We start from the raw sequence: 12,995 nt of genomic DNA, 5'->3' as shown, positions 1-12,995 counted from the left end.
TTATTTTTTTCAATGCTGTCACACGTGCCATATACAGAAGTTTAGAATTAAAAAATGCTGCAGTAAAACTCCTCATAATTGTTTTGCCAGTTCTTCAGGGCAAGGAGAAGACAGAGGTGTACTTTTTTCCAACAGTTCTCTCAACAAAACCAACACCGACCCTACAATTTAACAGTTCCTTGGACTTTGTTCTCCAGAGACACACACAGACAGGAGTTCACCAAGTTATCTCTCACCTTCCCCAGCTCCTCAGTGGCTTTTATCCTGTTGCTCCATGCCAATTACTGGAATGATAAACTGGCATTAATCATGCTGTACTGATCTTCTTACTCACCAGTCATCTCCTGGCTCAGGTCACCAAGTGGGTCCAAAAGGATCCAACAGGATTGAAAACCACTGGACTAGAGTGATTTGCTAGCATGAGTAGACATGAGAAAATAATCTTGCAACGAAACAACACAAGAGACTAAATAGCAGACTAATCAACTAAAACATATGGACAACTGAGATATCCTTTTTCAATGTTCTGATTAGACTGAATGCATTTGAAAATATTAAATTGTGAAAATACTGTACAGCTATACTGTACAGCACTCTGCAAACGCAGCGAAATCCTCCCGAGTCAAGTCCCGCTCGATAGTTTTTCACATTAGAAAAGTGATATCACTCTGAAATATCTATAATATCAATGGTACATACTTAGTGAAATAGTTTTGGAGAACGAGGACATAATTCATTCCTGATGGTGTCAGGATTTTATGCCAGTAATATCAACTGCCACCTTTCCAAAGGGTAATGGGCTGTGATAGTCTATGGGGGAGATTCTCGGTGTGTGACTGGCATATATCTTATCTGGCATGAAACACAGGATAGTATTCAGAAATGACAGAAAATGCTAGGGAGAAAAGAGGAGGCCGATAGAAGTCAGGTTCAAGCTTGGGCCGCTTATAGAAAAGTCCTATGTTAATTCTTCAAATTATAATGGGAACAGATCCAACGAACCATCCTGTAAGTGGTCGCTGTAAAACACAATTTGAAACTTAGTGTCATATTTCAGCACCAGCTGTACAGACCTGTAGGAGCTGTTTATTTGCCTTATTTGAAGGACAATGTTTGTTAATCTTTATTTTCTTGAGATGTGCACACCCTGCGGGACAGACTAAGAAGTACAATAGACCTTAAAGGTCCCCTGACATTAAGTTTTCATTTTCTGAGGTTTTTTAGCCTGTATTTGGTCCCCTCGTGTCTACAATTTTCAATCGGTGTAAACCGAGCTTTGGCTTTTTTTCTCTTCTCTGCAGCTGATCTTGAAGGCTAAAATCAGGCTAGGAAAATTGCCTTTTATTTCTAAATTATGACTATTTTTGATCTAAAAAACATGCTAACATTTTAAACGTACAGTATGCGATTTTTGGCCACCAGGGGTCACTTATTTAAAATAATAACAAAAGACGTACTTTGATGACGTCGGGAAAGAGCATGGGCTCACGGGAGTTGTTGTCGCTGTCAATGACAACCAGCTCAGCTCATGACATGACATCATCGTTTCAATAAATATATAGATATACAGCATCTCTCTGTAGATTTAGCTTGTCAAGAAGCTTTAAATGCAACCCCAATGTTTACCTGTGTCATGCTTCTCCTGTCCCAAACCCTTCTCGGGTCAAATTTTTCACCCATACGTTTGAGCTTTACTGAGCTGGCTGTAGCAGCAGAACGTGCAGGCAAAGCGTAATCGTGGTCCATAACTATCATACAGACGAATATAAATATTTATATTACGCTCCTTCAATGAATGACCTATTTAGAACTTTTTTCATATATAGGGCGCACTGGATTATAAAGCACATAAGATACTGCAGTCAAACGTTTGACTGGGTTTGCGTTATTCATCCACTATGTGCTAAAGGCTAAAGGGAATGACTGTAGCGAGTGCGCGGCGCCGGAGGTGAGGCGTTTATTTAGTAAGCATGAGCGCTGAAGCGGGCACGTAACTTTCGCAGCCTGACTCATATGAGTATTCAATGTGCGCGCAACAGTTGGCTGATTTGAATGAGATGACCCGGTTACTGTGAACGGGGAGCGCTTTATATGCGCGAGCAGCACCGGGGTGTCTTGACTGTTAAGAGTGAGCGCTCGTGAGCAGGCACGTGATTTACACACATAAAAATACGTACTTACTTTTTTTTCTTCGTCATTTTGTTTGCTTTATTGGCGGTAGTCCAGTGTTCCCCTTTGTGTTTGGCGGTTTCGCCGGGTTCCGCAAGGAATTTAGAGAAAATAGAGGAGTCAAAGGTTATATGACGCCATAGACGGGCGACGAAACGGAAATAAAGAAACGTCCCGTGTCTTCGAATTAAACTATAAATTTCTCCGTATTTGAAAGTTGGTGGAAACTGTCGGGATAATGTAAGTACACATCTAATAGAAATATATAACATAGATACAGTTATTTTTGCTATTTTTAAAGCAGAAAAAATACATATTGTGGCTTTAAGGGCAACCCAGGAAACATTATAAAATAATAAAATAACCCCATTGACCTTTAAAAGCCTGGGTGTGGCTTGAGTACATGTTCTTCTTTAGACATTGCCTTCCATTTGTTTGTCAGCCAAAGTTGTTTGCGTTACCTTTTCTAACAGTTTATTATTCTCAGTAATCAAACTTAGAATAAACAACAAGAAATCCACATGCAAATTTGTGGACAATGGATTTCTAAGTTAAAGAAAGTGTCTAACCCCTCAGCAGACATGATATGACTAACATGGCAATTTGATTAAAGCTACACTGTGTAACTCTTTTAGTTTATTCTTAGCTAAAAACACTTAGTTCTTTCAAAAATATATGTGCTCATTAATGTATATTGTGGTGGAAAATTTTAAACTGAATATTAAGCTAACCATGTTTTAACATTTGACCTCATTTACCCAGCTGAATATCTGAGACAATGTACTAAGACATTCTGTACTTCAGATGAATGTCAAACACCTGACTGTGTGTATAAATAACAAATATGGGAAATGGAACTAGACAGATGACTGAGTTAGAAACATTAAAACTAAGTCTCTTCTACCCAGTAACAAAACAGTCTACCTATGAAGAACCAATCAAATTAATGTCATTATGGCATACCTCCATATCGTATAAAAACTGTTGTATCAGTGTTTTCGGGGGGATTCTCAATGGAATTTGTCTGAGATCCACCGGCCTTGTTTTTACTTGGGAAGTTCTCTGAGTATTGCTCGAGAACTCTCCTGGTCGTAATTAAAAGCATTGAAAGGACATTTGCTGGAGTCTGTCTGCTATTTAAGCTGCGCAGCAAGAAGTAAATTAGAATTATTAGCACCCGACCACCGTGGACTGTAGACGCGCTGGGGTTATAGGATTAGTACCCGGCCGCCGTCGACTGTAGACGCGCTGGGGTTATAGGATTAGTACTCGGCCGCCGTCGACTGTAGATGCGCTAGGGTTATAGGATTAGTACTCGGCCGCCGTCGACTGTAGATGCGCTAGGGTTATAGGATTAGTACCCGGCCGCCGACTGTAGACACATTGGGGTTATAGGATTAGTACCCGGCCACCGTGGACTGTAGACGCGCTGGGGTTATAGGATTAGTACCCGGCTGCCGTGGACTGTAGACGCGCTAGGGTTATAGGATTAGTACCCGGCTGCCGTGGACTGTAGACACATTGGGGTTATAGGATTAGTACCCGGCCACCGTGGACTGTAGACGCGCTGGGGTTATAGGATTAGTACCCGGCTGCCGTGGACTGTAGACGCGCTAGGGTTATAGGATTAGTACCCGGCTGCCGTGGACTGTAGACGCGCTAGGGTTATAGGATTAGTACCCGGCTGCCGTGGACTGTAGACGCGCTGGGGTTATAGGATTAGTACCCGACCGCCGTCGACTGTAGATGCGCTAGGGTTATAGGATTAGTACCCGACCGCCGTCGACTGTAGACGCGCTGGGGTTATAGGATTAGTACCCGACCGCCGTCGACTGTAGACGCGCTGGGGTTATAGGATTAGTACCCGACCGCCGTCGACTGTAGATGCGCTAGGGTTATAGGATTAGTACCCGACCGCCGTCGACTGTAGACGCGCTGGGGTTATAGGATTAGTACCCGGCTGCCGTGGACTGTAGACGCGCTGGGGTTATAGGATTAGTACCCGACCGCCGTCGACTGTAGACGCGCTGGGGTTATAGGATTAGTACCCGGCCGCCGTGGACTGTAGACGCGCTGGGGTTATAGGATTAGTACCCGACCGCCGTCGACTGTAGACGCGCTGGGGTTATAGGATTAGTACCCAGCTGCCGTGGACTGTAGACGCGCTGGGGTTATAGGATTAGTACCCGGCTGCCGTGGACTGTAGACGCGCTAGGGTTATAGGATTAGTACCCGGCTGCCGTGGACTGTAGACGCGCTGGGGTTATAGGATTAGTACCCGGCCGCCGTCGACTGTAGACGCGCTGGGGTTATAGGATTAGTACCCGACCGCCGTCGACTGTAGACGCGCTGGGGTTATAGGATTAGTACCCGGCTGCCGTGGACTGTAGACGCGCTGGGGTTATAGGATTAGTACCCGGCTGCCGTGGACTGTAGACGCGCTGGGGTTATAGGATTAGTACCCGGCCGCCGTGGACTGTAGACGCGCTGAGGTTATAGGATTAGTACCCGGCTGCCGTGGACTGTAGACGCGCTGGGGTTATAGGATTAGTACCCGGCTGCCGTGGACTGTAGACGCGCTGGGGTTATAGGATTAGTACCCGGCCGCCGTCGACTGTAGACGCGCTGGGGTTATAGGATTAGTACCCGGCTGCCGTGGACTGTAGACGCGCTGGGGTTATAGGATTAGTACCCGGCTGCCGTGGACTGTAGACGCGCTGGGGTTATAGGATTAGTACCCGACCGCCGTCGACTGTAGACGCGCTGGGGTTATAGGATTAGTACCCGGCCGCCGTGGACTGTAGACGCGCTGGGGTTATAGGATTAGTACCCGGCCGCCGTGGACTGTAGATGCGCTAGGGTTATAGGATTAGTACCCGGCCGCCGACTGTAGACACATTGGGGTTATAGGATTAGTACCCGGCCACCGTGGACTGTAGATGCGCTAGGGTTATAGGATTAGTACCCGGCCGCCGACTGTAGACACATTGGGGTTATAGGATTAGTACCCGGCCACCGTGGACTGTAGACGCGCTAGGGTTATAGGATTAGTACCCGGCTGCCGTGGACTGTAGACGCGCTAGGGTTATAGGATTAGTACCCGGCTGCCGTCGACTGTAGACGCGCTAGGGTTATAGGATTAGTACCCGGCCGCCGACTGTAGACACATTGGGGTTATAGGATTAGTACCCGGCCACCGTGGACTGTAGACGCGCTGGGGTTATAGGATTAGTACCCGGCTGCCGTGGACTGTAGACGCGCTAGGGTTATAGGATTAGTACCCGGCTGCCGTCGACTGTAGACGCGCTAGGGTTATAGGGTTATAGGATTAGTACCCGGCTGCCGTGGACTGTAGACGCGCTAGGGTTATAGGATTAGTACCCGGCTGCCGTCGACTGTAGACGCGCTAGGGTTATAGGGTTATAGGATTAGTACCCGGCTGCCGTGGACCGTAGACGCGCTAGGGTTATAGGATTAGTACCCGGCTGCCGTGGACTGTAGACGCGCTAGGGTTATAGGATTAGTACCCGGCTGCCGTGGACTGTAGACGCTCTGGGGTTATAGGATTAGTACCCGGCCGCCGTCGACTGTAGACGCGCTGGGGTTATAGGATTAGTACCCGAACGTCGTCGACTGTAGACGCGCTGGGGTTATAGGATTAGTACCCGGCTGCCGTCGACTGTAGACGCGCTGGGGTTATAGGGTTAGTACCCGGCCGCCGTCGACTGTAGACGCGCTGGGGTTATAGGATTAGTACCCGGCCGCTGTCGACTGTAGACGCGCTGGGGTTATAGGATTAGTACCCGGCCGCCGTCGACTGTAGATACGCTGGGGTTATAGGATTAGTACCCGGCCGCCGTCGACTGTAGACGCGCTAGGGTATAGGGTAGGTTTATTGCTCAGCCGACATCGACAGTAGGTAAAAGTATAAGACTTGGCCAACTAGAGTGAGTATTATTGTAGATGCCATTGAAAATACATACGGGTAAGGGGTTCTAATGTCGGTCGCCATGTTGACCCTCCATCTTGAAAGTACATTAGCCAAAGAGGGAAATACCCATTAATTCAAGCTTCACCTTTTGCGTTTACGTTTGAGTTAACACTCATGGACGAGGTCGAACTGGAAGCCATGTTAATCTTGGACTACATTGGCCACCGTAGGAGTTAAAACGAAATCGGAATTGAGAGGAACGGAAACTAATATTGGTTAGAATCAAGAATCAAACAAATTAATGGTTTTAATGGTAGTTAGTTGGTAATGTGTGTTTCATGGCGGAGGAACAAGGAGGGCGATATAAACCCCTAATATTGTTAGGTATATTGAACAGTAAGACAGTTATGTAACTTATCCATTCTATTTCATTTTAATGTGTAAACTATTACCTCACTGAAACATTTTGTGAACTATCCATGGTTAGTCATTTTGGCTTCTGGTTACAGTACAGTCTGTTCCTAATTATTGAAATGAATATCACATGGGAACGCTTATTGACCTGATGGAGAGTTAAATGTGGCATGCAGGAAAACGATGAGATGCACAAATCTTTAAACACTAAACCTGACACTATATAAATACATTTATAATTGATGCTGATTTTGGACCAAATACAATTTCACAAATACTACATACTGAACCATTCTTCAAAATTAGGAATAATAAGAAAAACAAAGTTTCAAATAAGAACTATAAATAGTTTGAATACTTATAAGAACCCAAGACATAAAACTTGTATGCAACACCAAACCTAAAAAAAGTTTACATTGTTGAATACTGATTTTGGACCACACACACTTTACAAATCTACTGCATACTGTACCATTCTTTCCTTAGCCTGACTACGTCAGACTTCCTACTTCCGCTAATTTCATTTCGCTCCTGTAGTGAGTCTGAGATAGCGGCCTATCTTTCAGTTTTCCACCGGCCTGAAAACAGCCGGCCAATCAACGAACAGAGGGCGGGGTGAGAGCCGTGACGTAGAGGCTAAGCGCGAGTTTACATTGTAGGTTAGAGAAATCGAAAACCGAAACAACCGCAGAAATGGGAAACAAGACACGGGATGCAATTCGCTCTGTTATGGAGAACATTCCGGGGTTTTTCAAACTGAAGCAAAAGTCAATTACAGCCATGTTCACTCCAGTATTTCGCTCGCATCATCAGTGTTCACAGCTAGGACCGGCGCGTGCACGTCTGCCGCTCTAGGCAAAAAACAATTTTGCTGCCCCCATTTGCAACATATACCAGCAAAAACCAGCATGCTTGGCCATTATGTAGCTTGCACAACGCGCATACACTTAGGTATGGCGGAATACATTTAGGCGGAAGCTAAATTCAGTCATGACTCGTGAGAGCGGGGCACGCCGACGTTGCGGGGCGGCCGCAACTCAGTAAATCATATAAATAACCTAGTTTGTGAATTGTTCATTCCCGGTTGGCACACATTTTGCAGCCCTTACAAAAGCGCCGCTCCCTGTTTACAGTGGAAGTTCGATCATAGATTTGAGTTCGATGCATAATGTCTCGATCTGGCGCATAACATACGTCATAAATAAACTTATCTGATTGGCTTACGGGTAACCAATGATTTTAAACTTCAGAGAAGCGCCCCCTTGCGAGAGAGAAAACACTTCTCTATTATGCCATTCCAGACTCTGTCTACGAAGCAAAGTGAAGTAGCAGAGTCTGGTATTACCATTCTTTCTCTACCTTTCAAGGAAAAAAAAAGAAAAAGATTGTGAGATAAAAGAAGAGAAACAAATAAGAAGATAAAGTTTCAGGTTGGAACTAAAATCTGTTTTGAATCAAGTTAAAAACTTTTAAGCACTGTAAACAACTTTGTACTCCATGTACTGGTAGCCTTACAGACCTTACAGAACCCAAAATCCAAAACGTCTGGTAATGTTAAAAACAATAATAAATCTTGGACAAAATCAAACATAAGCTTTGTCAAATGAAAACCAGTGGCAGTTGTATTTCTTAATGGAAGAATAGCCTACTGATAAAACAAAACGAATTGGTTACTTAATGTAACCTCGGTTCTCTCTAGCAGTCCAAATGGGGTCCAAACAGTTATTAAAGGTGTTAAAAATTAAAAGGGCCTCGGTTAACGGTTAATGAAAAACGTGCAAAAAAAAATCGCTGCTTGAAATGGAGAATCGCCTGTACTCGTCTGTCGAGGATACCAAAGCTCTTCTGAGCATTTGGGCAGAAGAAAGGGTAACGTTACGACGTCAATTTGACGCCGTGTGCAGAAACCGTCCTCTCTGTTAGTGGCGACTCGCGAGACAATCGGGACACTATTGCAGCCACAGCAGGTGAGTTAATATACATGCTATCTTCCTAATTTAAAAAATAAATTAATTCATAATACCCGCTGAAATGGGTTGGGTTGTATGACGTTTGCTCCAGAAAGGCGTGTTAGGGGTGGGGTTTGGGGCAGCGCTGTGGGGCTACTGGCCCGGCAGTGGAAACGCAAGTCTGGTGCTTGAGGCCCGAGGCCACTAGCTCGGCTCGGCTCGCTGTTAGCTCTGGCCCAGCCCTAGCCCGGCAGTGGAAATGTGGCTAATGACGTGCGGAGTTCACCAGATTAATGCATTTATCTTTAAAATGTGCAAAATTTTCTCCCGGGGGGCATGCCCCCGGACCTCCCTAGTGTGACGATTTTACCACCTCCGCCTCATCTTGAGCCAGGAAAAACCCTGGATTAGTCTGGTGATTATTTTATCGATTAGTCGACTAATCTAACGACTAATTGGACAGTTATTTTAAGGATTATTTTTCTGTAGCTCAATTAATAAAAAAAACATAATGTATATCAAATAAATACTTATTTATTAAACACTTCATATAATAACAGTAACATTTCATTAAACAACAGTACTATTTCATTAACCAGTTTTGCACAGCAAAAAAAAAAAATCTGCTTTACACAAAAAACAAAATAAAAGTCCAGCTTGTTTACTCTTTTACAGTACTAACATAACTCTTGTTCAAAAAATTCAAAAGGTGTAGTGCAATAAAACCAAACAATGCATTGCACACAGTACAGAAAGTGTTTAACGCAATATAACAGTCCCAACATAAAACCTGATGGAATCGAACTGACTCTCTTAACTGCTATTCTGTAAGCTTTCATGCTAATGAAGTGTGTGCAATAGGAATGTCCACTTTCCTCCTCCCTCATCCATCACCACTCTTTACTCCTCTTCTGCACAACCTACTCTGAATTACTGTGGAGGAATGGGAGCATGTCCACGTGCTCTTTTTGCTCACAATGGTCCCTGCTGCTGAGAACAGACGTTCAGAAGGTGTGGATGTTGCAGGGGCAGCCAGATAGGATTTACCACAACAGCCAGGGTGGGGAACTTGGTTTCATTTTCCTTCCACCATTGGAGAGGGTTTTTGTCCTTTGGAATGGGTTTCTCCCCAAAGTACACAAGCAGTTCATTCCTGACAGCATCTTCCCTCTGGTCTTGGCCTGGGTCTTCATCTTCCAACTCCTCCTCATCATCAGAGCCAAGCAACATGTCCAGAACACTAACAGACTTTGGCTTCTGTCTGAAGTGATCTGGCTGGTCACTGGGGGAGTCATCTTCAGGCTCTTCCCTGACTTGCACTCGTCTGGCTTCAAGTGCAAGGGTCTGAAGTTTGTTTTTCACCTTCAGGATGTCGTCTGTGGACAGGAACTTAAGCTTTCAGAATCTCGGATCAAGGGCCGCAGCGAAGATGCACACATTGTTACCGTCTTCATCATATGTTGTCTCAAACTTCCATCTGAAAAAAAATGGATTTGATTTGCACACTTAAGATCAAAGAAATTCAAGGTGCTTAGAGAGAAAGATAACAGTAGAATCAATAGCTCTACATGATAGAATGCTAATGGGAAAACATTGAAAGATGCAAACTGGGAAAGCTTAATTAAAATATTCAGTTAGTTTACTATAAGAGATTTAAAGAGCTGAATAATTAAACTAACCTTGAAGCAATCTCTGCTGCGGCTGTTGTTTGGAAGGTGGTAATGGGAGCAGACTCAAAGGCTGTCTCCGTGGACTTCTGTAGTCCTTTCACCAGTGGAGGTAGGACAGAGACCGTGACGTATGCCTCTCCACTTGGTGAACGGTGGCTTGCTCGAAGGGCTCAAGTGCTTTCTGTAGCTCCTCCAGGAGGCTCCACTGGTCAGCTTTCATATCCATGTAGTGCTTTGCTGAATTGGTGACCTCTGGGTCTGAGAGTGTTGCGGTTACAGGCCACCGCTGCTCAAGGAGGCGTGTGATCATATGGTACGAACTATTCCATCTAACAGCTACATCCTGGGTCAACTTGTGTTGAGCTGTGCCCATTTGCTCTTGTTTGAGTTTCAACTTTGTGGTGGCGATCTCGCTGCTATGGAAGTACCCGACGAGGCTCCTTGCTGCCCCAAGTGCCTTGTTGATCCGGGGATCTTTAAAGGGATACTCCACTTTTTTTTGGAAATACGCTCATTTTACAACTCCCCCAGAGTTAAACTGTTGAGTTTTACCTTTTTTGAATCCATTCAGCCGATCTCCGGTTCTGGCGACACCACTTTTAGCATAGCTTAGCATACATCACTAAAGTGCACAAGACCAGTAGCATTTCTCTCAAAAAAATTACCGTGAAAGTGTTTCGATATTTTTCCTATTTAAAACTTGACTCTTCTATAGTTACATCGTGCACTTAGACAGACGGAAAATGTAAAGTTGCGATTTTCTAGGCTGATATGACTAGGAACTATACTCTCATTCCTGCGTAATAATCAAGACACTTTACTGCCGTACCATGAGTGCAGCAGGCGTAATGACTACACAAACTTAGTCCCAGTCACGTTAGAAGCCGGGGACTATTTTCAGGCGCTGCGTTATAATATTACACTTGAAGCTTGTCTAGCTTTGACTTTTGTTTGAAAGTTTATGTGTGTAATGAATGACAGGGATGAATCCAACCAGATACCAAGATATTTATATTCCTTGACATACTCCAGAACCGTACCGTTCATGCAGGTGATTGTAGGTGGAGTGTCTGTAATCTGTTTTCGGCTAAAAAGGATAGGTTTTGTCTTACTGGCGTTAATATGGAGGTGGAGACTGTCAAAGAACTGCTCTATATAGGTGAAGCTGAGTTTAAGACTGGAAGCCGCAGAATTGGGAGAGGAACCAAGTGAGTACAAAATGGTATCATCTGCATAAAGATGAAGCCGAGAGGTACCAACAGCTCTGGCTATATCATTGATGTAGATAGAAAAAAGGATTGGACCCAGGATGGAGCCTTGAGGCACACCTTTAGAGACAGTAAGTGGGTCTGACATTATGTTGTCAACCTTCAATTGCTGGACACGGTTGGTGAGATAATTAGCAAACCAGTCACAGCTAGAGGAGGACAGACAAATACTCGAAAGCTTATGTAAGAGGATCCTATGGACGACAGAGTCAAAGGCCTTGGCGAGGTCCATAAAGGTGGCAATACAGACCTGCTTGCTGTCCAATGCCTTAATTACATTATCAAGGACCTTTGTGGTGGCTGTTATGCACCCATGGCCCGTCCGAAAACCAGATTGCATGTTAAATAATATATGATTTTTATCCAGGAAATCATTTAACTGTTTTTGTACAAGCTTCTCCAGAACTTGGCAAGGCATGGTAGAATGGAAATTGGGCGGTAACAATTTGGGTCAAATTCAGAACCCCCTTTGAAGAGGGGAAAAATTGCGGCTGATTTCCAATCAATAGGGAACTCAGAGAACTGTAGGAACATGTTAAATAGTCTAGTGACGGGAGCGGCAATAATGCGGGACGCTGCTTTTAAGAACATGGGATCAAGACCAGCAGATTTCTTTGTGTTCAGCTTGGTGAGTTCATCCTGGACTTCAGAGGTGGAAAGAGGCATAAAGGAGAAGCCCCTCTTGTCTGATGGAGAAAGTTGAGCATCTGCATTGGTTGTAACTGAAGTGTCCATTGATACAAGATCTTGGTTTGACATTGAAACTGTATGGGTTGCATTAATAAAGTGATGGTTTAGAAGTGAGGCCATCCGAGACTTCTCAGTTAAATAACATAGAAACTGGTAAATGAGGGAAGATAGTTTTATTCTCCATTACCCTGACTGTTTTCCAGAATGCCCTAGCATCAGTGCCACATGTGCTGAATTTCTCTTTAAAATGCGAGATTTTGGCATTTCTGATAGCCTGTGTTGCTTTCTTTCTGTATTGATGGAAGGCCAGCCAGTCAACTGGAGATTGGTTAGAGCGGGCCTTTTTCCAGGGGGCGTTTTTGCGACAAATAATCTCAGCTAGTTCATTGGAGAACCAAGGACTGTATCGATTTTTTCAGAGGGACATGCTTACTCATTATCAGACTGAAAGTGTTTTTTAAAAAAAGACCTTTCCTCTTCCAAGTAAGGTAAGGAATTAATACTATCCCAGGGCACAGCCGCGACATCTTGGAGAAAGGCTTGCATATCCAGTTTTTTCAAAGAGCGCTTGGTTACAATTACTGGGGGCCTTTTGAATGAAAGGCCAGAACGTATACATGCAATAGCGCAATGATCACTTGTTTGACTAAACACTCCTGTTTGATAATTAGATGGATTGTTAGTCAAAATAAGGTCAATCAGAGTGGATGATGCGGGAGATTTATGATTAGGTCTGGTGGGCTCTGATATCATCTGAGTAAGGTTTAGAGTCCCATGTCCCAGTTCAGATCACCCATCAGGACAAACTCAGAGGATATATAAGGAGCTAAGAGTTGACTAAAGGCTGTGAGTGCAGAAGCTGGAGCTGAAGGTGCTCTATAGCAAACAGCAACAGAGATAGAGA

This window comes from Pimephales promelas, chromosome 24 (genome assembly GCF_988280905.1).
Source record: "Pimephales promelas chromosome 24, fPimPro1.hap1.1, whole genome shotgun sequence".
In the NCBI taxonomy this organism is placed as follows: domain Eukaryota; kingdom Metazoa; phylum Chordata; class Actinopteri; order Cypriniformes; family Leuciscidae; genus Pimephales; species Pimephales promelas.
The sequence above is the reverse complement of the archived record's forward strand: the minus strand, read 5'-3'. Positions refer to the sequence as shown.